Source organism: Pseudopipra pipra, chromosome 10 (genome assembly GCF_036250125.1).
Source record: "Pseudopipra pipra isolate bDixPip1 chromosome 10, bDixPip1.hap1, whole genome shotgun sequence".
In the NCBI taxonomy this organism is placed as follows: Eukaryota; Metazoa; Chordata; class Aves; order Passeriformes; family Pipridae; genus Pseudopipra; species Pseudopipra pipra.
The window spans coordinates 18,553,765-18,566,795 of NC_087558.1; the positions used below are offsets into that span (position 1 = coordinate 18,553,765).

General features: G+C 38.1%; 1 long non-coding RNA gene across 1 annotated transcript; it reads left to right on the forward strand.

Moving 5' to 3' along the window:
• The first annotated feature begins 3,079 nt into the window (after nucleotides 1-3,079).
• On the forward strand, nucleotides 3,080-7,286 carry LOC135419303 (uncharacterized). The gene is made up of 3 exons (XR_010432918.1): nucleotides 3,080-3,594; nucleotides 6,296-6,461; nucleotides 6,672-7,286. It is a non-coding gene; the product is annotated as an uncharacterized LOC135419303 (long non-coding RNA).
• Nucleotides 7,287-13,031: the final 5,745 nt, after the last annotated feature.

A 13,031-nucleotide genomic window follows, 5' to 3' on the forward strand; every position in this document is an offset into this window, starting at 1 on the left:
GTGGATGGAGACCAGTTCTAAGTCTAAGCTCATAATTATTTTTTTTGTGTTCCTGGAGTATCTTGAGCTTAGAGCAAGATCTGAACTCCTTGTTTATAGCCCAGTTCATATTAGTTTATTTTCAGCAATAAGTTTTTTTCTTCTGATTAGACCTTGAGACTCACTGAATAATTCAACGTGATAACCCTGCTCATGATGCTCATTTCACTCCTGGGTGAATGAAGCCTGTGGGACCAGAAAGGATATCTTTTTTAACAAAACAATATTAATGAAATCTGAAAGGTACATTCAAGCACTAGGGTGGCACTTTATTTTTTTTTTCTCTAATAAAATATGACTTTACTTCAGAAGCAATGGCTGTTTTTGAATGACTAAAGATTACAGCTTGCTAAAAAAAGAGTCTTGTTTGATAGTCAATGGAAACGAAGGATTCTCATTTTAGTCTGATCTGGAAAACATTGTACAAATGAAAATTCAGCAGTTTGCCAATGTACCTTACTTACACAGCACCTGTGACTTTGTTTATATATCTTCCTGTAGCTTTCATTTAGCTGAGGAAACTCCTCTGTCCTCCTGTGTTTTACAGACCAAGAGGTGTCCACTAACTCCTGTTGGACAGAGTTCCTGTTGGTTTAGCTGAAAGGTTTTCTAAAAAGCAAAAGCATTTCTTTTTTTTGGCAAAACTGGGACACAAGCGAAAGGGTTCATGAAGGTAGAAGTAGAACTAAAAAAAACCCAATCCATTATTCTAATTTTAGATGATTATGATGCTCTCTTACTGGATGGTGTATGAAGCCCTCATGATTGATTTCTACATGGAAATGGGCCTTCATTTAGTTCAGTGAAAGTCTGCAAAATGGTATCAAAAAGAACACTGAGCAAGATGAACCAACTGCAATCAACAAGTGTTTGAGGAATTCAAACAAAATTTTACAACAAAAGATAATTAATTATGACTTAATCAGAAACCACCTAGGTAGCTGAATGTGCATATATGGCACACAATGATTCTGTGAGCGTTCACTGAAATTCCCCTCTCAGTTACTTGAATTTTGTACCAATTACATGTAAGAACTTTAAGACTACTTCTTAGATGATTTGTGCAGGATTTTCAGGCAACCATTACACTGACGCCCCTAAAAGAAATGTTTCAGATCTCTTACTGTTCCCTGAATAAGAAAGTTGCTCTTGTTTTTGAAAACATTTGTCTGACAGGTTTGTAGGTGTACAGGTAACATACATTGTACACAAGGACTGTTTTTATCTTAGACCTTGAAAAATAGTGTATGCTGATTCTGGAGTAATTTATTTCATCCTGAGTCTGATACATCTTTAAAGTTTAATTTTCCTCTTTCAAGTCAGCTTTGGAGAAACATGTAACTGCAGTTGCCTCAATACTCCACTAAGCATCAGATTGAAAAGAGAAGGAACACAGATCTAAGAACACTAAACTAATGTTTGACACTTACAATAGATGTATGTAAAATCTAAAGAATGTGCAGCAAAAGACCACTATCACACTAAAGCAGGAACATAAAAATATACAAGTCTATCTGAGTTGTCTTGATAACTGAGCTTGAGGAATGTGCTTTGTGTCATGACCACTGACAGCTTTAACTAGACAGGAAAACGCAAGCACCTTTTCTCTGATAACAGTTGGTGCATTGATAGTCTTTACTGACCTTATCTGAAGAATAATAAATGCTTCAGTTCCTCAGTTTGTCCTTATTACTTATTTTGGTTGATTTTTTATTTCCTTTGCCTTTTTAGTGTCAGATTCCTCAGATAATCAAGAAAAAAAACCCAACCTTTCGACCTGTACTAAGGGGTTGACTGAGAAAACTGGCAGCAAGATACCTTCTAAGTGCTCTTGGTTTAACATAAGGATTAAGAAAGGCCAGACATTTTATAAGGCCTTGTGAAGTGGTGGCTGTGTTAGCACCAAAGTTAAAGGGATGCAGAGGAGTTACCTCTATCAGGGTGATACCCCACTGTGCAAAATAAACTGATATGTACAAATTCCAGGGTTATAAAACTGGAAAGGTGAATATTCTTCCTTAATACTCACCTCTAGCACACAGCCTGGGTGCTTCCCAGGCAGAATACACTGTTTTGTGCAGTTACAAGCAGTGGAAGTGTAATATAGGAAACAAACTTTCTAGAAATCCCAAGATAACATGGGAAATATAATGAACTAAATAAATGTGAATGTTTGTCCTACATATAGCACCTTCAAGTTGGTTGGACTGTTCAATTATTGATCAGGAAGAAAATACCACCAAAATGCAAGACCAAAAGCCTTTTGCTTTCTCTAGTCCTAATGTGTTGAGGCTTTTAGGTCAAATTCCAAAGGACACTGTGACAATCATGCTGTCTTCAAGAAAGCCAAACACTTCCTGGTAATTTCACTACCTTTACTGCATATAAAATAGTTAAGGACTGGATATTCTCTGCAGTAAGTACTTACGATTTTTATTTTTTAAAACATTGATCTTCTCCAGCAAATAAACTAAAATAATTTCATGTAATTTTAAAAATGCTACTTATTATTTAACATGGTCCCTTGAATCAATTGCATAAAAGACCACAACATAAACCAAATACAAATATTAAAACACATCATAGCATCGTGTGTTAGCCTAATTCAGTTTCTTTGTTTACAAAATAAACATCAATATAAATATTTAATACAGTATCTGCAGTAAGAAAAAGGACAAACTGTTATTACTATGAGAATGCTGAGCATAGTGGAAACTGTCTTTTAAATTACAACTTTCTCTTAGCTTGAGCTGGAGCCTTTTCTCATAAACGAAAAAGTCATAGTGCATTAATGGCAAATATCCATCAAGAAATAAGTCTAAAAGCAACTCAGAGAAGTATATTGCTCTGAGAAAGATGGCTTTGCATTTGTGCCATGTTTATTATAAGCTCAATACCAATATCTTGAAAATAACAGTAAATATTTAACCTAAGGAATATTTCATACGATTGCAATAAATGTTTAATACAATGTAACTTTGCGGTACTTCAAAAGCATATTGCTACCAATATTTATCTAGAATTTTAATTAAATACATGTATAATCCATGAAATAAACTACCTCAGCTTTGATTCAGCAAGCTGCTCTGCAGAAATGCAGAGGTATGTCCTCATGCAGCTGTTTTCTGTGTCAGAGCCTAAGACTGTGTGTTTGCACTCCCATCCCTTGCCCTGATTGCAGATTCATCAGCGTCGGGACTATCCCTCTTTTCTAACTACTCATACACAAATTCACTTAGCAAAACAGAGTCTGAGGTACCCAGTGATCTACAGACTTAGGATTTTAACCTTTGCCTAGCAATCCTCAGAGTTAGATGATACCTCATGCTCCCACAGCCAACCAAAATGGAATCATAATTGCTTTAGCCTCAGGAGATGTCCTCCTTCTGGATGGCTTCCAGTGTGCTGAATATCCAGCCTTCCTTTCCAAGGCTTCACTACTTGTGAAAGAAAATAATCATCTTCTGCTGGTACAGGGGTAAATTTAGTTCTGTTCCTGTAACTGGAAAGAATAGAGAGTACATTGGATCCAGAGAAGAGCAACTCCAAATGCTGGTAGGCCACTGTGGGGAGGAGTTTCTGGCTGAAAATCAGTCTATGGCTTTGCCTGTAACATGTAGGAAGAGCAAGTAGTCTCTTGTGGTCTCCAGTAACATAAAATTTCTGACTGTTTTGTCCACCTCTTTAGTACATCCTTGCATCCTAAGGTCCCCTAAGCTCATCTGTTTTCCTCAGGTTGCTTAAGTTCTTAGAAGTCATTAGTCAGCCTTATACTTACTCATTTTGTCTGAAATGTCATTGTCTTTAAAAACTCAAATAATGGATTATTTTTCCCCAATTAGATTTTTTTTGTGACTCTAAAACACTTCTAAAAATTTCTGAAATACTTTCTAGTAGTTAACTGTTGCTGCCTGTCTGGAGTGAGATGCTGGTAGGGCACCACTGTATGTCACATGAATCAGTGCAGCTTTCTTTAAAAGTAATTTTTATTTGCTAGTTAAACCACTCTGTACCTGAACATCAGGACATCATGAAAAAAATTTTGACAATTGTTGCTTTAATGCTGTAGTGGAAATGGAACCTGTATTTCTGGAAATAGTATGTTAACAAAGCAATTAATATTTCCTTCTTTTTGTAAGTCATAGTGCCATAGTCTGTGATCTCTTTGACCTATATTGGAATGATTTCCACCATAAAAAGAATGGTTGTCTGGGAGATGGGAAGTGAGGAAAAATTAATCATGGAAGAAATTATCTGCAGTTTGAGTCTATTTGCCACTTTCTCTCTTGGAATCTGTAACTTCATTTCCTGATTCTGTTTTCATGGAACTGGTTATAAAAACAAGTAAGGAAGCAGAATACTGGTGTCTTACGTTTTCATAAAATATAACTAAACCCATTTTCTTTAAGTCCCCTCTCTCTTATACTAGCGTTTGCAAAACTTTATTACTCCTTTTGCTCTTTTTAATGCTGAAGAGAAAAGATACTGTGATTGAACAGCTAAAAATGTGTTTCATTTGACACATCTGGTAGTGCTGTGACTCTGTGATTTTTTTTCCACTAAATTGCTGCTAGTCAGAGTAAGAAATAGGCCCTCACATGAAATAGAATTGGCATATATAGTAGTAAAATCTTTCTGATGCCACAAGTATACTGCAGAAGATTAGTAAAACTGGGCAAAAGTTATGATGCAAATAGTAAAGATTGATGGAGCATCTTCTTTTGCTGGATTCCTCATGTAATATAGGAAATGATTGTTATCTAACCAGAGACAGTCAGGACTGAGTCATGTAATTAATGTATTTGAATGCCTGTAGAAGATCACAAGTTGAGTAATCCTGCTCAGCCACCTCAAGAAACTGCCTGGCCATTGGCACCACAGAAATATCGTGCCAGGGACCATTAGTAACAACAATGCCCCAGATCCTGTAAGCAGTGATCATCTGAGCAATTCTCTAATGACCTCACATAAGTGTGGCAAGGAGAGAAGAAAGGGTTTCCTTACAGTTTTATGAAGCTGCAGCTTTGCACTGATTTCAGTGGGGTTTGAATAACCCTTCAGAACTGCACATGTGGGAAGTGTGGATTATATTACTCAGGTTCCTTTATAATCCACACTGAAAGATACCCACCCCTCAAAGTTCCCTTCGAACTGATGACTATTTTCAAGCACACCATCCTTAAAGGACCATCCTCTATAATTGCTTTTCAATCTGCACCACTTATTAGTTGCCCATTCAAAAAATCATCAGCAAATACATGCTACAAGTAAAGGCATTTCTGAAGCCATATTTTGATGGTGCTGAATGGGGAGCCCTTAAAAAACCACCTCCCTGTTGCTATGTGATGTGCTTAGAAAAGAATTAAGACAGACAGAGGGACACTGTCTGCATAGAAAAGGTTTGGATCACAGCTTGATAAATTTGAATGCTTCTCAGTTTGAAGAACTCTAAAAAAATACTGTTGCTGTAGTTTGGGCCATTAGTTATTCCATGCTGGGCTCTGTATTCTTTGTGTGTGGAATACTTTGATACAGACGTTCCTTTAATTTGAACTGTGCACTGTTTGTCATAACAGCATGGGATGTTATGAAAGTTAAAAATGACACTGTCAGATTAATCATTTTAAAAAGGATCCTTTTACTCATTGTATAAAAGGATAACCTTTGACAATGCACACATGAAGGCAACTAAATGGCTTTTTAGAAGACAAAATTGGTTTAGATTTTTTGAGATGACCCAGTGATCTGTTGTTGTTTGTATCTTGTAGTCTAGTATTTCTAAATACTAAACTAAAAGTCTGTCCCTCAGCAGACTTTGTGTCCTCCAGCCCAACTTGGTTATTGCAGTGGCAAGTTACCATAGACTTACCTGCATATCCACCCCTTCCTAGTCCACCCTTCAGAGTGGATCTATGCTTTCTCTCTGTTTCTTATGAGTTAGCCTGGCATTTTCCAAATTACAGTGCATTCTGAAAAGGCATGAAAGCAAATCATCATTATGCCTGCTGTATCACGCCAATGCTAATTGCAGTTTAAAGGGAATGAGATTCATTTTTCTGAAATTATGAGGGGCACATTTATAAGGAAAATATTTTCTCTAAATAATTATGTGAGTGGCCTATGTCCATTCAACCTACGAGAAGCAGGGAATTTGGCTTTGCTTTCTTGTGCTTCTGTTTAGATAGGTGGCAACCTAACAGATACAGGGAAAGTGTTTACAAAACAAGAATATTTTGTTCTATGTCTGCACATACAGTTTCCATCCAGATTGATTTCTGGAAAAGCCGGCTTTATCTGAGCAATATTCAGAAATCTGGGGAGAGCTCTGTGCTACATCCATGGTACAGGCTTGAGGAAAATCTCCATGGAGCATTCCAAAGAGAAGATAAACGTGGACAATTTGTTTTGAACCTCATCTCAAGGTCAGTACCCATTTTCAAAATGTCATCAAGTCTTCCTGTAAAGAGCAAAGGTGCAACTGGTTAGAGGCAGTCAGTGTTTAACTGCTCGTGTCTCTGCTGTTTACGGACCCACACGTACATGTGAAATGCTAAGCCTGTGATTCACATATAGGAATTCAACCTTGCATTTTTCCTCTCCTCCTATCCAGAGGTCTGTCTCATTTATTTTAGAGCACCAGGAGGAAAGTCCTGGAACCTTCCACCCAAAGTGACAGGACTCTGTGAAAGAGCTGATGGAACTGCTCTGCAGCTGTGTCTGTGCCACATTTGCTGGCAGAACCCCAGCAAGGCAGTACAGACCCCACCAGCTGGCTGGGACTGTGATTTCTCCCCTATCGTGTGACCTCACATCCTAAAGATGTGCCTGACAATGGGGTAGGTCATTGTGCTGACACAGGCACCAGGAAAGGAGATGCTTAAAGGACCCGCAAAAGAGGCAACAGCTGTAGATAAACACATAGACAGGCTTAATGTCAACAGGAACTGCTGATGGCCAAGCACTTCTGAAAATTTGGTACACTGCAGTAAGATGGTGCCAGACTCTCTGGAAAAATCAGGACTCCATTGTGAGGGCAGAGCACTTCTGAAAATGCAGCCTGCAGAACTGGTGCAGATGGTCTGGCCCCCTCTCAACAGGCACAGATCACAATATCAAGGGCAGCAAGTGGGATTGGGCTCGTGGGTTGTAGAGGACAAGAGGCAGACATGAGCTGGCAAGGCAGAGGCTGTCAGGTGCAGCAGCTGTCCCAACAGGCACGTTTGCCATGACAGGATGCCATGTCTCTCTCTGATCCAAGTGCTGAACTCTAATTGTATTTGCAATGTGCTGATTACCATGGTCAATCTTGTATTTTTATTCAAGAGTTCTGTGCTTCTGTTGTTTGAAATTGTGCCAGCTGCTGGCTCAGAAGGTGAACTAAAAACTCAGAATAAACCACAGCCACTTGAGATTATTAGAAATTCCCAAAGAGAGAACTCAACTGTAATCTTGAATGTCTTATTCACAAAGAAACAGTCTAATTGATCCCAAAATTCCCTAGGTTAGTGAAGACATATTCTTCCCCTCCATTTTTTCTTTTGACACAAGTTATTGATTGCCTTTTTCTACCCCCTGTATGAATCCTTGGAGGAAGGCTGTAGTATTTCAAATCCAATAAATGCAAACCTGAACACTCTTTGGGGGAAAAAAAAATGGTTACGCTTGTGATGTGGTACAAATATTGTCACTCAAGTGACCTTAACTCTGAACTTAACTGGGAAATGGAAACAAAAATTGGGTCATTTCAGCTTCCTGCTTACTCAAGAGTAAATCACTCCAGCAGGTAGGGAGAACATAGGTGGAAGAGAGATCAGTATCTTATCCCAAATGTTTGCAAATATGGATGCAGGTAAGCTAGTGGAATGAGGTCATTGGGCACCGTAGATATTTCAAAAGCACAGTCTAGGAAACTAGTTTCAATAGTAAAGGCAACCAATATTGTTTATTACTGCTATAGAAAAACATGCAAGTGCATTGCCTTACCACAGAATTTAATAGAGCCCTCATGCAATCACAGGACACGGGGTGACTAAAAGCTCGTAGGAACAATGAGGCTGGAGGGGTTTCACAGCACATTGCCCACATTACCCAGTCCACATTCGCTGTGGAGAGCACATCCTGACCTCACTTCCAACTCTCCAACAGAGAAAACACATCCCCACACCTGAACTTTAACACCACTGACCCAACTGGTTCTGTGGTTTTGGCTAAATCACATGGATTCCAAGTAGTCTTATAACACAGAAAGAGTATTTTGCAATAATTTAATGTAAAAGATTTTGAGTTCAGAACAGACACCAAGAGGCTTGAAGTGATGGGATTTGAAAGAGAAGATTGGCACAAATTAAGTTGAGGGTCTCCATTAAGACAGTATACCCTGATCTACTCAATATTCAAGTCATAAAAAGAAAGAAACTTTGAAGATTCAAAAAGTGACAAATTTCAAGGGCTCTCACTTTTTTGTTACATGAATGAATTTAAGAGTATATGTTAAACTTCTGCAAGATCATGCTGGTAAGTCTCAGCTGCCCCAATGTCACCCAGCATTTTCATTGCTGAGGTGGACATACTCCATGGCAGGTGATGGTTTTAGAGGGAAAGGCTTTGAGGAGAAGGTACCAGTCCCAGGGTAACTGGGAGGAAGGACAAATTTTGTATCGGAGCTCAGCACGTGGGGAGTTATTCCACTGCAGGGTGCTGTTTGTTGATGGGTTCATTTATGGGATATGTCCTAAGGAAATAGGCCCCTGTATTTTATACAGTGGCATCTAAATAAGAAGAGATCCTGGTCTCTGGAGTTTGCAGAAGATTATGGGAAAGGATCAGAAAGGAAAGGATTAATTTTACCAAACTGTATGTGCCATTTTTGATCACTGAACTGTATTAACAGTGGGGAATGTGCTCTAGTAAGTGGTAATCTGTGTAGCTGAAGTAGGAGGTCTATATTTACAGCTATATCAGATTGAAAGCATTGAAAAGCCTAAAATAATAATTTTGCCAAAAATTATCTACTGATCTTCCTGGTTGGTTTTCCTATAAAACAGACATTAAAACCAGGCCATATCTAAAAGTTTTTTCAGGTACTGTTTTGTTTAACTGTCCCAAGGTAGCCTCTTCTAACATAAAAAGATGCTTTTTTAAACCTTAGTGCAACTAATGTTTCTTCTGCCCTAAGATTAACCTCCAATACCCCAAATCGTTTTTTAAAGTTGTACCAGAACTGAAATGTAGTGTTTTACTTACATTTCAGAGGACAAGACCCTTAACGTGACAAGTTGTGTCATTCAACAGTCACATGTGTTTCACTGCCTAAGTTTTTTTTAAAATGTTTTAACCTTTCCTTTTGTTATCCTTCAGCAGCAGTTAATCATTACAGCAGGATCACCACTCTGTGGAAGCAGAAAAGAAGCATTGTTCCTGATTGCAGCTCTAATGATCCAAAGGGTGCAATCGCATAATTAGGTATGTATTTAAAAGTTGTTTACTTTACTTGACTTTACTTACACAGAATTCACGGAAGTGCAGCTACCATGGGTAAGTTTTTGCATGTGCTGATGGTATTCTTTAAAATTCTACCCAACCTGTCCCCATCTCATGTCCTTGTCACTTGAGCATAATTAAACTTTGGAAGAATTTGGATTCCCCGCTGAACTGACATCTGATTGTTATCACCCAGGAATAACCTTCATTTTCAGCAAGCGACCTGGGCTGAACAAACACAGAGTGCTTACATATTTTACAGACCCACAGTTTATACAGAGATTATTTTATGTTTAAATATCACTCTCGAGCAACTGGGACAGAGCCAGCTGCAGATCTGTATAAACAACAGATTTTGCACATTAGATAGTTCTTAAGGATCTGGTATAGTACAAGGTATAGTGAAAATCTAGCAGTTGGAATCAAGCTCCACCCAACAGACTTTTTTTATTTTAATTTTTATTTTTTTTTTTATTTTTTTTTTGCCAAGAGTAGCATTGGGCTGGCATTTAGACCCAAAAAATACTGAAAGCAAATCAGATATGTGTCCTGTTCTGAATGAGGAGTTGCTAGTGTTTTAAATGACTGCCAGATGTCAAACAGCAAAATGCCTCCTCCTTCCACAAAAGAATAGTTGGTTAATAATTCACTTGAGAAGGCTGAGAGTCCAGAACTCTGTCAGAGATGTTTTTAAGCTGTAACATTTGATACGGGCTAGGGGAGAAGATGCAAATATGGATGTAATAGAGTTTACCCTGTAATCAAAGGAGGAAGAAGAAAAGCCTTTGCTTTTTAGGATACTGGGCCTCCATAAAGCAAGAATTAAGAACAACTGCCAAAAGCAACTTTCCTTTCTTCTACCAAAGAAGAAGCAGTAGCTTATGACACTGGTTAAAAATTATAGTCAGTCTGAGAGCATGTATTTTTCTGTAATAAATTCTCATCTTGCAAGAGGAATCATGGCTGAACAAAATGGGATACACTTCGACATACATATGCAGATACCTATGACCCATATGTGGGACAGTAAGTGGGAATTCCATCTGTTTAGGAGGTTTTAATTTCTATATTTTAATGGGCTTTTTAGCATATACAGAAATTAAATCCAGTTTAGTGCATGTCTCCTATATAGTCAAAACCCACCTTTTTCATGAACTGAGATGTATATGAACATTTTTCAAAACCATTTCCTTAATCTTGATGTATTACCACAGGTTCCACTAAGGAAAATCATGCTGCACTATTTACTAGTGTATGTGGAAGAATCCATGCAGCAGTGGATGAGAAAAGCATCCTGACTGTATAACTTGTTTACATTTCAAAAGGCTTTTCAGGTGTATAATCACAAGAGACTGGAGAAAAAAAGAAGTCATAAAGTCCAGGTATTCATTAGAAGATCATGTGAGACAAAAAGTAAAAATAGTAAGGATAAAAGCTGAACTTTTATATGGGAAATCTCAAAGTTTTGTGCTAGGACTAGAGCTGTAAAAGGAGAGTAGGCAAAAAAATGACAAAATCTCTTGTTTTTATGAAAGAGAAGGAGAAATGTTTGGAGAGACTTGGACAAGGCTGGTGTTATAACAATGTCAGATTCCATACTTTCTTCTACTGGAGCTGGTTAACATGCAAATTAAGTTAATGTGTTAAATCCATTGAATGGTTCTATGAAAAGTAAGAGGTTTTATTAAATGTCTTAAGACTGCTTATAAAAATTAAGGACCATTATCAGCCTGCCTTAGACTTTGATTAAAGTATGTTATATGCATTTTCTAGCACTGTATGCTGGTATTAGGAATTTTAGTTAATCATGAAAATGCATTGGCCATATGAGGGTAGATTATATCTGCTAATTGGCAAATATCTATAGGTATTTTATGCCAACTTTTGAACAGGAGAGAAGACTAAGATTATTTTCTCAGTGATAGACACCACTTTTCTTTCGTCTGATGGTTTAATTATTTGCTGATCTTGAATAGCAAAACAGATTTGTTTCTTTTCCTGCTCATTGTAAGACTTCGTGGCCCATCAGTCAATTTTACAGGATTGTGTGCTGCAGTGGTTTATGAATGCTATTTCTGGACCATTCAGAAGCAGATACAGTTCTATGATGAGCTCTGTTTAAATTTCCCCAAATTATTTCACAAATAAATCTTTCAGTTAAGCATTTAAATCAGGGGACAGCATTAAACCTATCCCCACTGCAAGTCTCTCTCATTTATATGACAGGAAGCTTTGCTGAGGAACTGAATGCTTTAAAATGACTGCTAAAATGTTTGCCAACATATAGGCTTTAAATGTTAGTTGTCTTAATTTATTGTTAAAGTACAATGCTTTATGCTCTCTTCAAGCGGCAATTTGTGGGCAATTTGCAGGATTGTGATTCTGGTGTGAAAAAGTGGTGTAAAGAGGAGTTGAAACCCCTTCAGTCCCTGCATAAAAAGCCAGGGAAAATATGGTCTTTTAAGATTACATTATTCGTACAGTGTCAGCCAGACATGCTCCAAACACTGAAAAACTGTTGGGTTTTAGTGTTCTTCTGTTCCAACAAGTCTGTAAATTAAACTGAACATAAAATAACTGGGAATGGTAGTGATGCTTGTAGGAGGAGTCGATCTCTGTTGTGGTATGCTGTGAAAGAAGTTATTTTGGCTGAGAAGAGCTACAACCTGGAGGAATGAGATATGTATAAAAACAAGATTACTGTGATTTTTATAGGGGACAATCATATTGCACTGACCTGGTGAGGCAAGTGAGACTTGAGACTGTGGAGGATAATTGTATAGTGCCAAAAATTATACTCTTACTTGTACCCTTTTTTTCAGCATCTGCTTTCTATTCTTCCTTCTCCTACACTTCTATTGTGTACTTTTGAGGTTTTTTTCATACTCTCAGCACCGTACTAACAATGCACAGTAATGCATTCTACCAGCACAGTAATTAAACCAAAAAAGATTATTTTAAGTTTGGTTACACCCAGCCTTTTAATGCTTCCTGTCTTTTTTTTCTTTCCATTTCATGCTAATAAAATTTTGCTCTGGTTTAGCCTGTACAGGGGGATTCAAGATGTACACAGACAAAGCCAGGAAAAGCCTGAGGAGCAAACTGGCTGATTTGTCAGGAGAAAGCTGGACAGGGACTTTGCCCAGTTGTGACTTGGCTCTAGATTCTGTCTATAGAGGACACTTGGTTTAACAGCTCTGTGGAGCTCATCTGCAGCAATGGACTGTGTATTTTGTTGCTTGCCCAGCTCCACCCTGCCTGACTGTTTCTCACTTGGTTTCTGCAGTTCTTTACCCAACAAAGTCACACTTGGTGCTCTTCAACATCTTCATAAATGACTTGGACACAGGACTGGAAGGGATATTAAGTAAGTTTGCAGATGACACAAAACTGGGAGGAGCTGTTGACTCCCTTGAAGGCAGGGAGACCCTGCAGAGAGACCTTGACAAATCAGAGGATTGGGCAGTCACCAACCATAAGAAGTTCAACAAGGGGAAGTGCCAGATTCTGCA